Source organism: Leptopilina heterotoma, unplaced genomic scaffold (assembly GCF_015476425.1).
Source record: "Leptopilina heterotoma isolate Lh14 unplaced genomic scaffold, ASM1547642v1 Lhet_192, whole genome shotgun sequence".
Classification (NCBI taxonomy): domain Eukaryota; kingdom Metazoa; phylum Arthropoda; class Insecta; order Hymenoptera; family Figitidae; genus Leptopilina; species Leptopilina heterotoma.
Window position 1 is genome coordinate 381,841 of NW_025110911.1, and position 22,721 is coordinate 404,561.

Below are 22,721 nucleotides of genomic sequence, written 5' to 3' on the forward strand. Positions count from 1 at the left end.
GACTTTGAAAGGTGAAAACAATGAAAATTTAACAATCATAAACTTTCTCTGTTTCAGCGTCATATTGTTAAAACGGCACTAAAAGCAGCCACAACTTTATATTATTTATAAAAAAAGGAAAGTGAATAAAATAGACGACATAAAAAAGTGAGACTCGAATAATTGAACAACTTCTTTAGATTTTCTTCGCCCTAAAACAAATTCAAAGATCTTTGCCTTACATGTCATTGATGGCAAGTTGTGAAACGTATAGTACGCGCCACTTTCACTATCGCAGTCAAGTTTCATAACCGTTATTATCGAGGACATACGTAGGCTGCAAAAGAGAAAAGAGACTTCTGCCCTCAACACAACAATTCATTGTTATCGATGTTGTATACAACCTCATTCGTTTACAAATGTACTCAAAACCCTTTTCCCTCTGAGAAATACCCTTTGAAGAAGAGAATAAAAAACACACATACATTAGAGACTGTAATTACAGAATTAAGACCGCCGGGAGGGAAAAGGGTCACGGTAAAGAAACGCTTTCTCTTTCGGAAGTCATATAACAAAACGATACACACACACACAACGCACAACTTTGGAATAAGCCAGGGAATAACAGAAAACGTGTATACTTGGAGGGATTATATGATTTTCGTTTTATTCTATCTCCAATTCTCCAATGATAAAACAAGCTAAAATTCATCCAAACAATATAACAATAACTAGACTTGGAGTAAAAGTTTGTCAAGATTAAGTGATTTAGAAAACAACACATTTGGGTGTGGAAAATGAATCCCTTTCTTTTTATCTACACTACATTGTGGTTATATCCTCAAACTTGCATATTCATTACTACCAAAGAGGAAAAGTTATCCTCTATTTTATGCAGCAAGCAAATGCAAATTCATTTCTCGAACCAAACTTCTGATTCGATATCAAAAAGAAATAAGAACATAATAGTTCTGATTCGGATAACAAAAAATTGAATCAAAACATAAAAGAATGTTGACATTCGAATAAAAAAAGATGGAATTCACATCTGATTCAGATATCTAAAAGAAAACAATTTGGAAGACAATTCAGCAAACAAAACCGATTTTCGAATCATAATCTAAACGTGGAATTCAAATTTAGTTTAAAAATTCTAATTGTAACGAAACAAAGATGAATACGAAAGGAAATTAACTTCTCTCCTAACTCAGATATTTGACTCAGAATTAAAAAATTGACAACTAATTAGTATTTTTGAATTAAAATAAACGGAATTCATTTCCGACTCAGATATTTCACTCAAAACTTTACAAAATTATATAAAAACAACTAATTATTAATTTATAATGAAAACAAACAAAATTCGCTTCATATTCGAATATTACTATCAAAAATGAATAAAACTCACTTCTAATTCTTAGTTTAGAATTAAATTACATGGAAAATTAATCAAAATTCAATTCTAATTACGACATTTAAATCAAAACAAGCAGCAGTCACTTTTGACTCGAAATTTAAGAAAATTCTCTTATTTTCAAATCAAAACAAACAGATTTCGCTTTTGACTCCAACTTTATGGGATAAAAATCAAACAAAATCGAATTCTAATTCCTATTTTTAAATAGAAATCAAAAAAATCCACTTCTGACTCAGATATATACCATTTCAAACTGAACAGAAAAGACTTTTAATTTGTTTTCGAGTCCAAACGAACAGTATTCACTTCTGATTCATAACACTGGGTTACAAAAAAATGGTCATATCGTGTTTATTCAAAGTTTCCTGTGTTTATTGAAAGTTTAGGTGTCACTGAATAAGAATATACCAGTAAAACATTTTTTCATTCGGTCATTCCCTTAAAAAAACGAGTTTAAAGTGTCAAAAACCGTATTTTTAGCACTTTTTGAGGCAGCGTAACAAGAAAACGCAACATGATAAAAATCTCTACAAGAGCTTAAATAAAAGCTTAAACCTTCAACTTTGAGGCTCAGAACTGAAAAGTACTTAAATAATCAATAAAAACCTCCTTAATCAAGCAGTCGCTACCTGAAATTGTCAAAAAAGCTAGAACAGGAAGCAATTGGTAAAAATCGATTTCCTTAAGCGGATTCGGTTGCAACTTGTTACTTGAAGTTTTTTGAGGTTTCTAATGACGAATTGGAACTTAGATTTAAAAATTTCAAAATGGCGGACTGAAAATAATGAATTCACTCAATTTTTCAAAATTTGCGTTGATAATTTTAAAAAATTGAGTCCGCCACTTTGAAATTTTTTAAATCTAAGTTCCAATTCGTCATTAGAAACCTCAAAAAACCTAAAATAACAATTTGCAACCGAATCCGGTTAGGGAAATCGATTTTTACCAAGTGCTACCTAACCCAGCTTTTTTGATAATTTCAGATAGTGACTGCAGGTTTTCAGTGCTTCTTTAAGTACTTTTCAGTTCTGAGCCTTAAAGTTGAAGGTTTAAGCTTTTATTTAAGCTTTTGTAGAGATTTTTATCATGTTGCATTTTCTTGTTACGCTGCCTCAAAAAGTGCTAAAAATACGGTTTTTTGAGACTTTAAACTCGTTTTTTAAGGGAATGACCGAATGAAAAAAAGTTTTTCTGGTATATTCTTATTCTGTGACACCTAAACTTTCAATAAACACAGTAAATTTTAAATAAACACGACATGACCATTTTTTTGTAACCCAGTGTAATTAGAAGCGAATCAAAACGAAACAAAGTAACAAATTACAAAGTAACGAAACAAAGCAATACGTGGAATTTAACCACAATGATATTTCAGCTATCGAGAAAAATACCTCACAAAGTGATTCATTACCCTCCTTACTTTCTCTGCTCCCAAAAACAATTCCTACAACACTCCAACATATAATAAAATTCCCCATATCTTCATCATTCAAATTAATAATACTCCATTCTTCAAACTAAAGAAAACAACGTTATTCCATTCTTCAAACTAAAAAGCAACAATATTTCATTCTTCAAACTAAAAAACAACAATATTCTTCATTCTTCAAACGAAAATAAAAACGATATTCCATTCTTAAAAGAAAAGATTCTTAATTACAACATCAAAAGAAAGCATTTAAACTTATCATTGTCACAAATAAAAATTTAAACTGTCAATTTAAAGAATTCATTGTGCAGACTTTAATGATTCGCACCTAGTATATTTATGACAAATGAATGATTCATGAAGAAATCTCAACAAGGTAGATGAGTAAAATATCATTGAGAAAAATGTGTGCCAAAGGAAATTTTAACTTCAATATAATATATAGATAGATATGGTGCGCTCACCTTTGTCTCACACACTCACGCACACACATCAACAAAAATAAATGATGAGGGTTATATTATAATCATTCTGGATCAGGTCGCAATCTTAATTTCCTTGAACATACCATAGATAGAAGATCATATGTGCGTGTTGTCTAGACTCTATAAAACGCATACTATGTTTCGCGTGTATATCGCCAATACATACACACACTGAACGTAGATAGAGAGAGAGAGAGAGAGAGAGAGAGAGAGAGGGGGGAACTTTTGTTCAATGCGGTCATAAGTGCCTCCCAGCAATTTACTTGTCAAGGTTCGTCATCTTTATTTGCTTGTTCATCCCACCTTCGCACTCACCTATGAGTCCAAGGAGTATCGATACAAGTGGAACGGAACCCAGCGGAAGGTCGCTGGGACATCAGGTCGCAAAGCTTATGGGCCGTGACAAACAAAAGGCGTCGAGTATTACAGTATAAACTGAGTAAAGTGTTTCACGGTTGTGGACTTTGAAGATGATGTGTACATGAAGGTAATGTCATAATGGATATACTAATATCATCTAATAACATCTCTCCGCACTTTTAATCCAGATGTGGCACCATTTCTTAATAACCATAAATCGATTTTTTAATAACCAACTATGTATCCTAATAACTTTAACTGAATTAACGAATTTTATTAAATGAATTTTAGGAAAAGCATCTTCCTGAACGGAATCCACTAAACGAACTCTACTAAAAGAATTTAAGTGAATGTATTTAACTAAATGAATTGTACGATATGAAAATCTAAATTAATGCGAACTTTGCTACACACTATGCAAAAAAAGAGTATTTTTCTGCATACACGGAAAAAATAAATTCAGCAGATTTTACAAAACTGTTACGGAGTAGCGGATACAGCTTATTACGAAACTGAGTTACAGTGAAAATATTTAAAACAGGATTGCCACAAAAAGTTAATTTTCTTTTTCCCTGATTTCCAGACAAAATTTTTACTTTTTCCCAGACCCAAAAGAATATTCTGATTTTCAAATTTAAACCTTTTGAAATTCAATAACATTTAAGAAAGAATTCAATTATTTACAAGAATTTTAATAAAATCCTTCGCAAGAATTCAATTATTTTTAAAAGTAATACCACTTTTCACATCAATTCATTTATTTAGAAAAATGTAATAAAATACGTTGTAAGAAATCAATTATTATCATAAGTAATAAAATTTTTTCTAGGATTTAAATTATTTTTAATACAATTTTAAATGAATTCCTCGAAAAATGTAATTATTTACAAACATTTTTTGCAAGAATATTATTTCACAAATAATATAAATTCTTCGCTGAAATTCAATTATTTACAAAATCTACTATTTTAATCCTCAAAAGCATTCAATTATTTTCATAAATAATAAAATTCTTCACATGATTTCAATTATTTTTAAAAAATGTAATAAAAATTCGTTGCAAGACTTCAATTATTTTCCTAAATAATAAAATTCTTCTTAGGATTTCAATTATTTTTTTAAAATACAATTTTAAGTAAATTCTTCGAAAAATTTAATTAATTGAAAAAATTTTATTGAAATTCTTCGAAAGAAATAAATGAACAATTATCAATTATTAAAAATTTATTATCTGAAATTCATTTTTAAAACAATTGTTAATAGAAAATTCTATGAGAATTCAATTATTTAAATACAAAAATGAAAAAATTATTGAATAAATTAATTTTTTTCAAAATTAAATTCTTATAAACAATTTTATCAACAAATTTTTAAATTATCGAATTTTTTAGACCAATTTTAATAACATTTTTAAAAACAATTACATTTTTCGAGGAATTCGATTACAATATTGTATTAAAAATAATTGAATTTTTGTAAAAAATTTTATTATTTATAAAAACAATTGAATTTTTGCGAAAAAAATTATAAAAAATTTGTAAATAGTTGAATTTGTGAATAGTTGATCGAAATTTCAATTATTCTTAAAGGCTTCAATTAAATATATATTAGAAAATAAAAACTTCTTGTAATATATAAAAAAAAATTCAATTAAACTTTTTCAAAAAAATTAATTTCAAAATTCAATTATTTAAATCCAAAAATTAATAATTTATTGAATAATCGAATATTTCTTAAAATTGAATTTTTAATAAAGAATTTAATCAACAAATTTTTAAATAATTGAATTCTTTTGACGAATTTTAATAAAATTTTTAAGAATAATTACATTTTTCGAGAAATTGAATTCTCATAAAGAATTTTATTAACAAATTTTTAAATAATATTGAATTCTTTCGACGAATTTTAATAAAAGTTTTAAGAATAAATACACTTTTTGCAGAATTCCATAAAAATTATATTAAAAATAATTGAAATTCAGCATTGAGTTTTATTATTTATGAACATAATTGAATTCCTAAAAAGAACTTTATTTACGAACATAATTGAATCCCTGTAAAAATGTTATTATTTATGAAAATAATTGAATTATTTAGAAGAAATTTATAAAAAAAAATTAGTAAATAATTGAATTCCTGTGAAATTTTTATTATTTTATGAAAATAATAATGTTTGCGGAGAATTTTATTAAAATTTTTTTAAATAATTAAATTCTTTTGGAAAATTTGATTAAAATAGTAAATATTGAAAATCATTGAATTGAGGAAAATGTTTGAAAACAATTGAAATTTTACCAAGAATTTAAAAAAAAATTTTTGAAAATAATTGAATTCTTGTAACGAATTTTATTACATTTTTTTTAAATAATTGAATTCCTGTGAAATATTTTATTATTTAGGAAAATAATTGAATTCTGGCGAAGGATTTTAATAAAATTTTTGTAAATACTTGAATTTTTTTTGAAAATAATTGAATTTCGGGGAAAAATTTTATTATTTATAAAAATAATTGAAATTTTGATGAGAATTTAAAAAAGTTTTTAAACATAATTGAATTTCTGCGAAGAATTTTATTACTTTCGAAAATATTTGAATTTATGCAGACATTTTCCGATGATTTTGAAAATTGCTGTTTGAGCGTAGCAAACTCATCGGAAAACATCTTCTTTCCGCTCTTGATGCACAATGTACAATTACTTAGGCAGAAAAGTTTTTACCAACTGAGATGATTGTCGTTCATCACCATTAGGCATATTGAGACAATTGTGACATTGTTCCCATAATGAGAAAGTTTCCCGCACCAACGAACATGTATTTAACAGAGCCAAACATACTGTAAACTAGTCCTCCCGTACACTGACAATGAGAAAAGTGTTCGTTTTTCACGACACGAAAACATATGGTTAGCATTCAAGCAACAAAAATTGTGTGTCAATAAAATTTTGGTTTTACTCTTGTTTGCAAGTAAAAAAAAATGTCAGGACTATCAAACTTTTACTTCGACTCAAGAAAACAATTTTGATTCTTAAATAGCAACGAAATATTTTATTGCCAAACTAGAAACAATTCAGTCAACATTAATTTGTTTCGGAGCAACTTTGTAGATTTTACTGTACCAACTACTAAAATTTCGTACACTAATTTGAATTTTTATCGAGTTTTTTAAATTATTAATCTATACCTCTCGAGGATATTAACTTCAATTCTCTCGTCATACTTCGGAAAAGTTTAGAGAAAGAACATTCAGTTTGTTAATTTTTGAAACAGCTGAGAAAATAGACCTCTTTTTGTGTTTCAATCTGCATATATGTAATTCGTCGAAAGCAACAGAGTTATTGTCCTCGAGACAAGTGCCATTAGAGAACTTGTCGCGACGTTTCAAGTGGCTGTGCACAGTAATACCCTTTCAGGACGCACTTTTTTTGGAAGCAGTACTCAACGATCAAAGAAAGAAATTTTCTCTTATAGACTCCGCACATTATCCAAGGAAAATAATTGTTCTCTCAATACAAATTTAACCTAACGTCGCATACAAATGTTATTGTTATTATTCACTATTAAGATTACTATGCATTTGTTTCCAAAGAAACATCAACTTGACAACAATTGACTAAAAATTGAATCAAACTTTAAAAGTTGACATTTGAATCAAAACTTCAATTTTACTTCTGATATTTGGATCAAAACTGTATAAAAAATCAAAAGCATAAACTATAATTTAGATGTTTTAATCATAACTAAAGAAATATTCTAAACAAAAGCCGATTTTTGAATGGAACTCAAATTTAGTTCCAAAAAGTGCAATCGTAACGAAACAAAGACGATGATCCAATTAAAATAAAGTAAAAAACGAAATCAAACTGAATATTATGTGAATCAACCCTGAATCTACTCTGTCATTCAAAGAACAAGAAACACGACTAATATTTTGAGACTGATGGTTAGTATCTATATATTGTAGAACTGAATTTACGGATTGTTATATTCACAGGGGTGAATCCTGAACAAAACCATTTTACCTCTTAGGGGTAAAATTTGTATAGTATGGCATAACGTGTCTCCCGCAGTTATTTAATAAGCCAGGGTGAGGTTCAGTTTCTCTCGTTTCATCGCGCGACACGAGCAAAGTATAGACGGTAGAAAGAACGGTTACCGCATAAATAACTCTCGCAGACGGTTATCGAGGGAAAGTATAAAATGGTAAGAGTTGGAGGGGAATAAAAAAGAGGAGTTAGGGCGGAGCATAGTCCAACTATATATCGCGGTGGGTGGTTTATACAACCCGGAAGGGAATAACGAGCACCGACACACACACACACACACACAGACACAGAAAGACACTCTGTCGACAAGGGAGAAATTTCTAACTTTTCAATTTTCAACTTTCAATGCAACACTATACATACTTGTTGTGTATGTGCCTTTTAAATATGTTTCCTTATTCATCAAGTATTTCATAAAGTCATTACAAAATTACACATATATATATATCTATATTGGTAAACTGAACGTAACTTTAATTTCGTCAGAATTACGTCAATTATTTTGTTGTCCTTAGATACACGTCTTCTTTTTAGCAATGTATTCTTTTTAGTTGAGATTTGCATATCTTTTTCATTTTGAATCTTCAATCTAAAATCTTTAAACTTTAATCTAAACTATGAATTTAAAATTTGAACCAATTCGAAATACTTTAAAGTCATAGTTTTGATTTGTTTTTTGTCTCAATTTGATTTCCTTAGAAAAACTGTGGTGCTAAGTACTTAACTGAATACTACTTAACTGATTTGAATTAGTGGCTAAATTTTTGACTTTTTTTGTTAAAATTTTAACTGATTCAGATTTGGGGTATGATTCTTCAGCATATTTGACGCTGATTGGTTAATCTTTAAACTGAAGAAAATGTATTTGATTCAAATAATCGAATACAATGGAACCTCGATTAATCGAACTCATACTATGTATCTGAACACTCTGTTATCCGAACTGCAAATCTTTTTATCAGCACCCCACTTAATTTTGAAAATTAAATTTTAAAGGAAAATATTTTTTATGAAGCTGCAACTATAGTTATCAGCATCCACTTATTTTAAAAAAATTTTATATTGATTTTGACTAAAAAAAATTTAACTTTAAAATTTAATTTTCAAAATAAAGTTGGTGCCAGTTTCAGCTTAATTACTTGAATCAAAATATTTTCATTTAAATAAATTAAATGGCATTTAAATCAAATACTGAAATTATTGATTCAAATACAATTTATTTGATTTAAATAAAAATTATAATTTTTAAGTCAAGTAAAATATTTTTTTGATAATAGACACAAGTAATCGGTGATTTGAATCAAATACATTTTTTTCAGTGCATCTATCGATACAAAAATCTCATAAAAATAAATAAATTTTATTGATTATCCACTGATTTTTATGTTTGCAATTTCTATTATCCGAAATTTCAGTTATCCGAGCCAGTTCCTGCCTTGTTTATTATCAAATAAATATAGGTATACTAAATCAATATTTACTTCAATAAATTTTATTTAAATCAAGTAAATTGTATTTCAACCAACAATTTCAGAATTTGAAGCAACTACCATTTAATTGTGGCTTAAATAAAAATTATTTGATACAAATAATTATTTATTTGATAATAGACAAGTCATCGCTTAAATTGGAATTAAATCAAACTTTTTTTGGTATAATTCTATAATTTGTAAATTTGTTTATGACATATCTAAATTACTTGAAAATAACTAATTGTTAATAAACACTTAGCAAACTTTTGGCTTCATCAATTATCAAAAAGTAGGTAATTATAACTCTTTAAATTTTATAATTAGTAAAAATGTTTATTAATTAGAATTTATTAGTGACTGACTTTTTGCTTTTGAATTAGTAAATTTGACTAATAAATAGTAATTTTTACTAATTTATTAGTAAAATTTACTAATTCGAAAGCAGAAAGTCAGTCTATCAGTCAAAAGTAACCAATTTTATTAATAAAAACTAACTAATTATTAGTAAAAAATAACTAATTATCAATAGAAAATGACTAAGAAAATAGTGAATTTTGACTAATTAAATTAGTTACCAAAAATGTCAGTTATTTTTACATAATCTAAAAGTCAATTCACTGAATATTCTCTAAATCTGATTCAGTAGCTTTTTACTAATTAAAGAGTACGAATTCGTTTACTAAATTAAATAGAAAGAATTTTACTAATTCGTAGTAGAAAACTACTAATTTTATAGTAAAATATCAATTAATTAAAATACTAAAGTTTCACTATTTCAATTAATTAATATTTTACTAACAAATTAGTAGGAATTACTATTTATTCATAACAATTACTAATTAAAAAGCATTTTTGCTATTTTGCAAATAAGTAAGTAAGACACTAATTTAAATTAGTAAATATTTTTACTAATTTATATTTAAAGTATGTTAATATTAGTATTTTTTACAAATAAATTATTTTGCACATTAATAAAAATAAATTGGTAGCTATTAGTAAATAAATTAAATGAATTTATGTGTTTTGACTAATTCCTAGTTTAAAATTACTAATTACAATTATAAAAATGTTAATTCATTTGTTAAGACTACTAAAACGTTTCTAATTTTGTGCTAAAAATCAGCAGTTTTTTACTAAAAATTAAGACCATATTTCCCTACTTTTTTTAATTTAATTTTTTTAGTTAAAAATTTTAGTTAAAGTTTTAGTTAAAAAAAACTTAATTCTTAACTAAGTTTTGACTAATTTCAGGTTAAAATTAAACATTAGTAGTAAGAAAACTATATACTAATTCATTTATTAAGACTACTATATATTTTAGTAACCTTAACAATTGAATTGGTAGTTTTTTTACTACCAATTAGTAATATTTTTGCCAAAAAAATAGTCAAAATGTTTACTAATTCATTTAATGAACAAATTAATTCTTTTTCATTAATCTCAAGTGACTAATTCAGATTTATAGAGTGATTTTCTACTAATAATTAGCAGTTTTACTAAAAATTAACAGTTTTACTAAAAATTAACAATTTTCAACTAAAAATTAGCAATTGTACTAAAAATAAACAGTTTTCTACTAATATTTAGCAGTTTTACTAAAAATTAACAATATTTTACTAAAAATCAACAATTTTACTAAAAATCAACAATTTTACTAAAAATGAACAGTTTTCTACTAAAAATTAGCAGTTTTACTACAAATTATCAGTTTTCTTCTAAGAATTAGCAGTTTTCCTAAAAATTAACAATTTTACTAAAAATCAACAATTTTCAACTGAAAATTTGCAATTTTACTAAAAATCAACAGTTTTCAACTAAAAATTAGCAATTTTACTAAAAATGAACAGTTTTCTACTAATATTTAGCAGTTTTACTAAAAATTAACAATTTTACTAAAAATCAACAATTTTACTAAAAATGAACAGTTTTCTACTAAAAATTAGCAGTTTTACTACAAATTAACAGTTTTCTTCTAAGAATTAGCAGTTTTCCTAAAAATTAACAATTTTACTAAAAATCAACAATTTTCAACTGAAAATTTGCAATTTTACTAAAAATCAACAGTTTTCAACTAAAAATTAGCAATTTTACTAAAAATGAACAGTTTTCTACTAATATTTAGCAGTTTTACTAAAAATTAACAATTTTACTAAAAATCAACAGTTTTCTACTAAAAATTAGCAGTTTTACTACAAATTAACAGTTTTCTTCTAAAAATTGGCAGTTTTCCTAAAAATTAACAATTTTACTAAAAATCAACAGTTTTCAACTAAAAAAAATTAGCAGTTTTACTACAAATTAACAGTTTTCTTCTAAAAATGAGCAGTTTTTCCAAAAATTACCAGTTTTCTACTAAAAATTAGCAGTTCTACTAAAAATCAACAGTTTTCTACTAAATATTAATAAAATCCTTACTATTTACTGGGTAATTGAATCCGCCCTGGCTTTAATTATACAACAAAATTACTAATTCAATTTAAAGAGGGCACAAGCAAAGAAATCGAAAAAGACCAACAAGAACAACAAAAGACTGATTCAAGAATTGAATAAAAAATACAAAACCGTAATTTCTTAAAAAAAAAAGAAAACGATTTCCATAATAATTTCGTAAGGCAATATTATATGTATGGTTCTATTGTTTTCGAGTTTTTATCCGGTCGAAAAATTCGTGACCGATCATCAAAATTAACGGCTCCACGTCCTCGATTTCGGCAAAAGCGGAAGTGAATAAGTCGTTTATCTGTATTGTACCTATAGTATATATATATATATATTTATATAAGTGTATGCAAAAGGCGGTTCAAACGGCAGAACCTCTCCCAGTGATATACCGTAAACTCGTTACAGGGCCGTGAGCGTCGTATTTATTTCAATATACACGTGCATTACGGGAATAAAAGTGTATACATATATATATTTTTGAGTATATACACCCGGGCAAAATGAGTGGGTGAGGTTATATAGGAAAGAGACAACAAAGGAGTAGTAGAGGGACCCATGTGGATTGTTATAAGAGCGTTATATTGTTCGCAGTCTATTTGTCATTGCGGTCTAGAATCCTAGTCAATCTCCCCCCCCCCCACACCCCCTCTCACTTTTTCTCTCTCACTCTTTCTTTCTCTATCTCCTCTTTTTTTTATATCAAATCGCGAGAAAGGATTCTGGAGAACGCGGAACTTTTGATCCTTGACACGAAGGTTGAAAGAATATTCTCAAGATCTTTTTAGATTTCCCCTCTCTCACGTTTATTATATAGTTTAGAGAAAGTAACACAAGACGAACGAGATCACATACTCATCCTCTCTTTATAGAAAAATATTATCTATATATAACGCTCTATATTTTCAAGAGACAAATTTTTTTATAATAATTAACACACGTGCGAATATGATAATTATTCGTAATTAATTTTCCTAAAATCAAAATATATTTCTGAATAGAAAGTGTAAAGACTTTCTCGCATTTAAACGGAATGTCAAAATTTAATGAGACTAGAGTCAGTAATGTTTTTTAAAAAAAAACGAAAAATTTACTAATTTTTTGTTTCGTTGCGGTTTCCAGATTTTATGAAATTTAGTAGTTTTAATAAATTAATTCTGTACAAAATTTATTTCTAATTCAGTAAAAATTTCATTCTATCTAAATTTGAATTGCGGTTAAAAATAAAAAATTTGATAGTAAAAAGCTATAGTCCTGGATTCAAACAATAATATGTTACTAATTAAATAGTTAAAAGTGACTAATTATTAGTTAAATTTACTTTGAGTTTACATCAAAATAACTAAATTTATTTATTATTTATTAGTTAATTTCTACTAATAATTAGTTATTTATTTAAAAATCTCTACTACACTGTAAAAAAAATTTTTTTAATTCAATTAATGGGTTAATTATAATTATTATCAAATAAATATTTCCTTGAATGAAATAATTTTTATTTAAGTCAATTGTAATTCAAATTCAAATTTTATTAAAATTTTATTTCAACCAATAATTTCAATATTTAAAGCAAATGCCATTTAATTGATTTAAATAAAAATTATTTGATTCAAGTAAATATTTATTTGATAATAGAAAAATAATTAATTATTTGGATCAAATAAAATTTTTTTCAGTATAATAATTATTTATTTTTTACTAATTACTGAAACAAAAAGTTAGCCAAAATTTTACTAACAGTCAGTTCCTTTTATTTTAATTTCTAACTAGTTCAAATTTAGAGAATTAATTTAATTTTGTATTTTGATAGATAAATAATAGTTAATAAATACAGTTTTTCTGCAGATATCAAATTGAGACAAAAAACGAATCAAAAGTGTTGCGAAGCAACGTTTTGATTTGTTTTTTGTCTCAATTTGATATCTGCAGAAAAACTGTGTAAATAATTTTTATTGTTAGCATTATTAATATTAACTAATTCTGTTATTATTAACGTGAGTAAAGTTCACAACAATTATGATTAACTACTAAAAAAAAATTTTCAAATATTATTTTCACGCAGAAAGGAATAAAATGTTTTGTTCAAAAAATTTTCTTTTTAAAAATTATTCAAGATAATTAATAAAAATATTTTTAAGATAATAAATTTATAAAAATTTACATAGAAATTCGTGAACTTCACAAAAATTAAACATTAGTGAAGTTTGCAACTTTTATAATTAACTATTTAGAAGAAAAAAATTATTCTAAAGTTATAATGATTCAAATAAACAAAATTTATTTATTTCTTCTTCAAATTAAATTTTTTATACAATAATTTTGCGTCATTATCGAAAAAATTTATTATAAAGTTTTTAAATGTAAAATTAAAATTATTTATAGAGTAATTTAGAAAAGAAGAATTTATAAACAAATTTTATTGTTCTCCACGTGAAAAATATTTTTTTTCTTTCAATTCTTGATCATAAACGATGCAAAAAATTTATAATAAAAACCAGTTGTACAATTTGCAGAAAAAAATTAATTAAAACGACAAAATTTATGGGTCAATTAATTAAAAATTAAATTTAAATTGATTATTTAAATTTTTTTGTATTTTTTAATGAACATTTTGTATAAGTTTTATTTTATTTTCATATTTATTCTAAATTTTTACACGTTTAAGGGCATTTGAACCTTGATGACGTCACCCATGCTTTGCACAACGTGTAACGTCATCAAGGTTCAAATGCCCTTAAGTTAATTTTTATTTTTCATATCAAATTTCCAAATATTTCTTGTTCTTCTTGTTATTATTATTAATTGTTATTAATATTTTATTAAAAAATTTCTGAATAAATGAAATTTACATTTCTTTTGATAATTTTTGAAAAAAAAGAAATGAATATTGGACAAAATACCAACAAACAAAATTGTAGGTAAATTTTCAAAGAACAAAATGAAAAAAAATGTGAAAAAATTATAGATAAATATTACAATAATATTATTTTAAAATTTTAACAAAAAACACGTTTCTTCTCCAAATATTTTACTCTCTAAAAATTGTACAACTGGATCTCTCAAAATTTATTTTCATCAATTTTAATTAATTTTACACTGAAAAAAAATTGATTTAATTAAAATAAACAATTGCTTGTTTATTATGAAACAAATATTTACTTGAATCAAATAAGTTTTATTTAAATCAATTAAATGGTATTTGCTTCAAATACCGAAATTATTGGTTCAAATAATGCAAGTTAATTGACTTAAATAAAAATTGTTTGATTCAAGCAAATAATTATTAATTTAAGTATAAGTGAATATTTACTAATTTAAGTAAATATTTATTTGATAATGGACAAGTAATCGATTATTTGAATCAAATAAATTTTTTCATTTAAAATCCACTCGTTAGATTAATTAAAAGGTTTATTAAGTTAATTAATTTTTAGTTAAAAATATGATTATTCCTTTTTTTGAAGGAAAAATAAAGAAAAAACCTTAAGTTAAAAAATACCCCTTTAAACCCTATAGAAAATAGAATAAATATTTAACATTATTTTTAACTTCGTCCTTATAAAATAAGATCCTAAAGTTCTAAACGTTCAAATGAACGAAATTTATTTATTTCTTCTACAAATAAAATTTGTATTGCAATTATTTTGCGTTATTATCTAAAAAGTTAATTACTGAGTTTTTAAACGTAAATATTTCAGTTTCTAAATTTGTTTGTGATTAGTAATTTATTAAAATATCTCCAATAAAAAATTTTTCGTTCATTTGAACGTTGAAAATAAAAATTGTCTTTTTTGAAATAAAATATGGAATATAACAATTTATACCTATATATGAATATAAATTGAAAAACCTTGTTATCAATATTAATAGTTTAATAGAATATAAATTTTTGAGATCTCGGTCAAATTAAAAGCAGTGATAAATATCTGGAGCTGATAATAATGTATTAGGTATTAAAAAGGGGCGGAAGTGTATAATATAAAATTTGTCACGATGTAATTTAATGAGATTAAATTCTTTATAGTCCCTGACAATTTGGTAATGACCTGAATAGGTGAATGAATTAGTTGTTTTGAAATTCAACCACAATCATTAATAGGTAAAAAGCTGACATTGCACGCTGGAGTTGTTACCAGGGCCAACATTGTCACGCACGCTCTCATGGTCTATTCCTTCATTTGATTGGCTCAACAAAAAAAACTAATAAATAACCTACACGATAAATTTTTCGAGTGCACCCACAAAATATTTAACCCTTTACTTCGCCTTTTAAAACTTAATTTTTTACCCTTTCAAAATATTTTAACTCTACTTTTTATATCAATATGTATTTTAATTTCTGGTCGATAATTTATAATTTTTTGTTTAATTAATAATAATTAGTAATTAATAATTACTGAATTAATATTTTATAGTTTTTTAATTTTTTATGTTTGTTGTTATTAATTTTTTATTATATAATTGCAATAAAATGTTGTCGTTAATTATTAATTAGTTATTAATAATTAATTACTGATTTATTAATAATTTGTAAATAATTAATTACTGATTTATTAATAGTTTGTAAATAATTAATAAACAAATAAACAATAAAAAAGCGTTAACAACGTTCATTGTCAATGATTTTTAGAAAAAAAAATATTTCTACAAGCAAATTTAAATTAGTTTTTGCTTGAAAAATTTTTCATACCAATTTTTTTCATCAATTATTTCAAAGAGAAAAAGTAAACAAAAAACTTTTATTATTTTCCTTGTGAAAAATACTTTTTTCCTTCAATCTTTGATTATAAACGTTGTGAACTTCAGTGACGTTATTTTAACACTTTCAAAAAAAAAAGAAAAAAAATAAGTATTTTAATAATATTTTCCGAGAAAAATAAAAAATTGAATTCTTTTTTTATCAAAGAAAAAGCTTTTTTATTACAGATTAAATAATTTACACATTAAAATTTTTACACCAAAAAAAAGAGAAAAAAAATTATTACTATTCAATAATAATTAGGCAATAAAAAAAATTATTTTTATTTCGAAAATTAAATAATTGATACGTTAAAATTTTTACAGGACAACAAAAATTATTATGTAATAATTAGATAAGAATAATAATTATTTTTATTTCAAAAACAAAATTGATTTACGTTAAAATTTTTACAAAAAAAAGACAAAAAAAAGTTAATAATAATGATTACTAATTTATTTTTTTTTAAAAAGGTAAATTTTTGGTAAAAATAAGTAAACACTTAAAAGGGTTAAAATTTCAACAAAAAAATGAGAATACAATAAAAAAAGAAAAAAAACAAGTTCATTTTTAACACACACAGAGAGAGAAAAACAAAATCCAATAAAATCTCGAGTTATTTCCTTGGCCTTCTCGCGACTATAAAAGCGGAAGTCAAAGCGAAAAAACAATTCGCAGATGAATCGTGTGTGCTTTATACAAGGTGACGTTAATTTGCAACTATACACTATTATGTAACATTTGAGACTAACAGTTTTATTCGACACTGCGATAATTTCAAGGAGGAAGGACGCGTGATAAATATTGAATAAATTTTTCACTTATTTTGTTTCAAGATCCTTTCGGTCGTTATATTAATTTATATATAATATACATATATATAAGAACAAAGTCGCAATTATAATTTATAAAGCAACATTTCAAATTTTCTTCACGAATGAATTTATAATCTATTATTAAAATATATATTTGTAACTGAGAATCATATATATAAATAATGTTGAGAATAAAATAATTAAAGCATCCACTTGGAAATAAAATGATAAAAGTACTCTTGAAAGTAAAATATTAAAAATACTCTTGAAAATAAAATATTGAAAATACTCTTGAAAATAAAATATTGAAAATACTTTTGAAAATAAAATTAATAAAAGTACTCTTGATTATAAAATAATAAAAATACTCTTGAAAATAAAATAATACAAGTACCCTTGATTATAATATAATCAAAATACTCTTGAAAATAAAATAATAAAATTACTCTTGAAAATAAAATAATAAAATATTATTCTTGCGAATAAGAAAAACTATAAAAAATGCTCATCATTAATGGAAATTATATTTCCAATCCTCTTATATGGATTTTAATTTAAAAATAAACGTGAGCAACGATATTTTCCTTTTGAAAAGTAATACGAAACAATTTATTCAAAGAGGGGACAAAAAATGATTTTTTTTCTAATTAAAAATGCGTCCAATGATAATTATCGCATTTTTATATCGAAAATTATTTTTTAAGGTTTTCTATTCTACTTTTCTTTTCTATTCTACTTTTTTATTCTATTTTTTTTATCTTTTTTTTCTATTATTCTTTTCTATTTATTTGTCTTTTTTATTTATTTTTCTTTCTAATTTTCATTAGTTACGAATGTAACTATAATTTTTTAATAAACGTCATGCACAAAAATTCAAGAATTAAGTGCAAATAGATAAAAATGAAAAAATATTACTCACCGATTGTCGAAAAAGAAGCAGCATTCACCGTAAACATCAAAGAACACCAACAATTTCTGCAAAAAAAAAGTTGTTATTAATGTTAGAATTAATTAAAAGTTATTATTTAATCAACAATTTAATTAATTTTCCTAAAGTTCTGAACATTCAAATGAACGAAATATATTTCTTCCCTCTTCAAATTGAAATTTTATTACAATAATTTATTATTTATTAAAATAATAATTTATAGATTGGCAAAAATAATTTATTAATTGACAATAATAATTTATTAATTATCAATAATAATTTATTAATTTAATACAATACATTATGTATTAAAAAAAATTCACAAAGTTTCCAAATATTAAATTTAACTTTTTAATTTTCCAATCAGTAATTTATGAAAATATTTTTAATGAAAATTATTTCCTTCATTTGAACTCTGAATACTTCTGGATTATTTTAATTGTAATTAATTTTGCTTCATTTAATTCAAAAGAATAAAAATAGATTCAAATTTAATCGTATTTCAGCGCAAATAATGTAAATGTCAATTGCATTCATTTTTATTCACTTAAACATTTAGTATTTATATAATTTTTTTTTTTTTTTTTTTTTTTGAATAAAGGATTGACATATGAAAATATTAAAAACAGGCTAAAAGTCTTTTGATTCGAATATGAAATAAACTAGAGTGAAGTTGTTGAGTGGAGTTGAGGTCATCTGATATCGCATTCAAAAAATACTTAACCCGTTTTGATTTCACGAGTTCGATTCCATGTATATGTGTAAATATACATAAATGTCACTCTTTATATTAATATTATTTTTATTTTATCTTTATTTTCATATATCCAAAAAGCAAGAAAAAAAAACTGTATAAAAAATTTTATTTTCCTTTCAAAGACTTTTTAAACGAAATGATATACCTCATCAAACTGCGACATTAAATTATCAGCGAGATATAATACTTGTAATTTAAGTTTTCAAAACTTTTAGTCAGCACTTTTAAAGTTACAAGAGAGCGGGTATAATATCAGCTTGTGATTTTTTTAAAACTGCTGATGAGACTCGCAGAACTCACGGGAAATTTGATTCAAAACAAAATTAACGTTTAATAACTAATTAAAAAAAAATAAGAAAAAAAGAATTAAGTGCTAAAAAACTTAAAATCGAAATCTCAGCTAGAAATACTATTTTTTCAAATTAATAACAAAAATGATTAATTATTTTCCTTCAATTTGAATACAAACTTGCAAATTAATACATAAAGTGTCTGAAATTTCCCTTAGAAAATAACAAAACTTATAAAATCATTGAGGGAATATTTTCTATTCAGAATGTCAAGACAAATTGAGATAAATTCAGTGACCTATAAAAGTAATATTGTATAAAGAACATTCAATGAAAAAAAAGTATTGAAAAACCTAGACGTGTGGGTGTCTCGGAAATATTTCATTTGAGTTTATAGAATTTGCTTTCATTCAAAAGCCCACGATTTTCTGCAAATATAATCTTATTTTTCAGAAAAATTATTAGCATAGAAAATCAAATAGTCTCGCAGAAATATTTCTTTTTAAAAAGATAATTGAAAAAATAGAAAATAAATATAATAAATACTAAATATAATAAATACTAAATATTAAAATACTAAATAGTAAATAAAAATTAATTGAAGAGTGAATAAAAAAAATTTTTTGTCCAAGAAACTAAAGAATGCACATTGATAGTGAAACTTGAAACTAATTCCAATCCTTTTATTCAAAAAATGGAGCTACAACTTAGAAACCTACTACTGAAATAAACTGGTTGGATTGCAATTCTTGAAATCTGGTTTAAAATTGCTAAATGAAACCAGGTTGTCCGATAGTTCTAATAACGTATGTAAAAATAGATTTTTGCACCGAGAGAATATTAGTGACATAACAGAATTACAAAACAAAAGTTCTGATTTAACACTTTTCCCTTTTTAATTCTCACCATTCTCACTTTTTTCCTTTGATTTCCCTCGATATTTATCAAAAGTTAGGTTAGAAATTAAATTTTCCAAACCCTTTTTACCAAATTTTCGAAATGAGAAACCATTTTCTCAATTTATTAACAAAACCATAATCAAAACATTATAATTGACCTTCAACCTTGAAATAAACAGGTTCAGACAAGTTGAAATCCTTTGAAAAACAACCGGTTAATAAAGAATATACTAGATACACATTATAAATTTGCACAAATAAACTTAGGTTAGAATCGTCACTACACCAATATAATACATCAATAATGATTGTGGAGAAAAAGAAATTTTTAACAATGCAAAATAGATTTCTGATTACTAGACATTGCGACTCTTGTGTAAATCAATTCAAAACTCGTTTATTTGTTACGAAGTCAAGGTCAATGAACCATCGGCTTTGCCACAAGAGCAGATAACAACCTTGAGAAAAGACGGGTAGACTAATATGTATACCTTTTGTATAGATATTATTGATAAATAGAATACTTACCAAATTTTTTCGAATAAATTTTAATGCTCCTGAATTATGTATAATACACTAAACACACGTTAATATATCTTTCAACTTGCCACAAATTTTAAAATAACATTTCAAGGAATATTTTTTTTTTCTCTCTTTTTGGAAAAGTACAAAGCCCGGTCATGCCATCACGAGCAAAAAAAATTCACTACAGATGTGCGAACAACTAATTTCACATTATTTTTAAAGAAAATCATTTCTTGCAACAATATTTATTAATTTTCATTAAACAATAAAAACATTATTTAACTAATAAAATTTAGTGAACTAAAAACTTTGTAAGTGCTTCCTAATTAGAACTAAGGACTTTGATATTGTACATGTTCTAACTTAACCTATATTTTCAGTGTTTACCTTCGGCTAACTTCAGAGCAGATGGCGCTGCGACTTGCAAGTGTCAAACTGGCGGGATAATTTGAATTGGAGATTTGAAATCTCATTTTCCGAAATTGAAATGATTTTTCGAAAAATTGAATAAAGAATTGAATTGAAATAATAAGAAATTAGACTAATGAAAATTATGATAACATTGATAATTGGAAATTAAATTTTGATGAGAATAAAAAGAAATTAATCATAAACACTGTATGATAATTAATAAATTAAAAGTATTAAACAGTAAAAATAAAAATTACGCATGCAGAATAAATAATAATAATAATTAGTTAAAGAAAAATCTGACGGACAGTCAAAATAAAATTTAGTACAATGTTATAATTTCGTATTTGAAAAGAAAAAACAAATTTGATTTTAAATTCGTTTTTGGTGAAGAGTAAAAAATTTAATTTTAAACATTTTAAACAAATAAAAATTGCCACATAAATAAAAATTACAACAGTCATTAAGAAAATCCAAAAAATGACACAAATATTTAATTTTATTTTTCCCTGACTTTTCTCTGATTTCCAAAAAAAAAATTTCACTTTTTCCCTGACCCTAAAAAATATTCCGATTCACTCTAAAAATTATTAGATTCTCAAAAAAATTCAATTATTTTAAAAAAATGTAATAAAATTCGTTGCAATGATTCAAATATTTTCATAAATAATAAATCGATTTATCGGTAATTCCTTTTTTAAAAAATTTTTATTAAAAAATTCTAGAAGAAATATTCAATTATTTAAAATAAATAATTTATTGCATAATTGAATGAACAAATTTTTAAATAATTGAATTCTTTTGACAAATTTTAATAAAATTTTTAAGAATAATTACATTTTTCGAAGAATTTTATTATTTATATAAATAATTGAATTCTTGCAAAGAATTTTATTCAAGTTTATAAAAATAATTGAATTTCGGTGAAGAATTTTATTATTTATAAAAATAATTGAATTCTTGAAAAGAACTTTATTAAATTTTTTTAAATAATTGAATTCTTGAGATGAATTTTATAAAAATCTTTTTAAATAATTATTTTTCAAAAAATTTTATGAACTTTTGTATTTTAAATAATTGAATTCCTGTCAAAATTTTATTACTTATGAAAATAATTGAATTATTTCGAAGAAATTTATTAAAAATTTTGTAAATAATTGAATTCCTGTGAAATTTTGCCAAAAATTTTATTAAAATTTTTAAAAATAATTGAATTTTGAAGAAGAATTTTTTTATTTATAAAGATAATAATTGCGATTTTGGTGAGAATTTAAAAAAAATTTTTTAACATAATTGGAATTCTGCGAAGAATTTCTATAACTTTTGAGAATAATTGAATTTCGGGAATAATTTGTAACCTTTCCAAAATTCATTTTTTTAGTACTTTTAACTAAACTTCTCCTATCAATTTTAGTATTTATAAAAACTGTAAAAATTATTCATTAAATAATTTATAAGTCATAATTTTATGATAGTTCTTGAAAAATTAAGTTATTTGAAAATAAATTATTGTAAGTTATAGAAAAAATTGAAAATTAAATTACTTCCCCATCTACCGAAACGAATTTAAAATTTCTCTTTTTCTTGTAAAACTTTTAAAATACAAAATTATGACATTGGATTAATTTCTTTTTTGACTGTTCGTCGGATTCTTTCTTGATACTGTAAAATAAAGGAAATAAAAATAAATAATTAAATGATAAACGGAAAGAGAATAATAAAAATTAAAAAAATT

The 22,721-nt window shown here is 24.1% G+C and overlaps 1 protein-coding gene across 1 annotated transcript in view; it reads right to left on the reverse strand.

Annotated features, from left to right (window-relative positions):
• LOC122500960 (protein roadkill) overlaps positions 1-20,945 on the reverse strand; it is a 202,017-nt gene extending 181,072 nt beyond the window's left edge. Inside the window, exons 1-2 of the mRNA XM_043610143.1 lie at positions 20,579-20,945; positions 18,096-18,151 (exon numbers count right to left, since the gene is read on the reverse strand). The gene's annotated coding sequence lies outside the window, so the exon portion shown is untranslated. The remainder of the gene's footprint in view (positions 1-18,095; positions 18,152-20,578) is intronic.
• Positions 20,946-22,721: the final 1,776 nt, after the last annotated feature.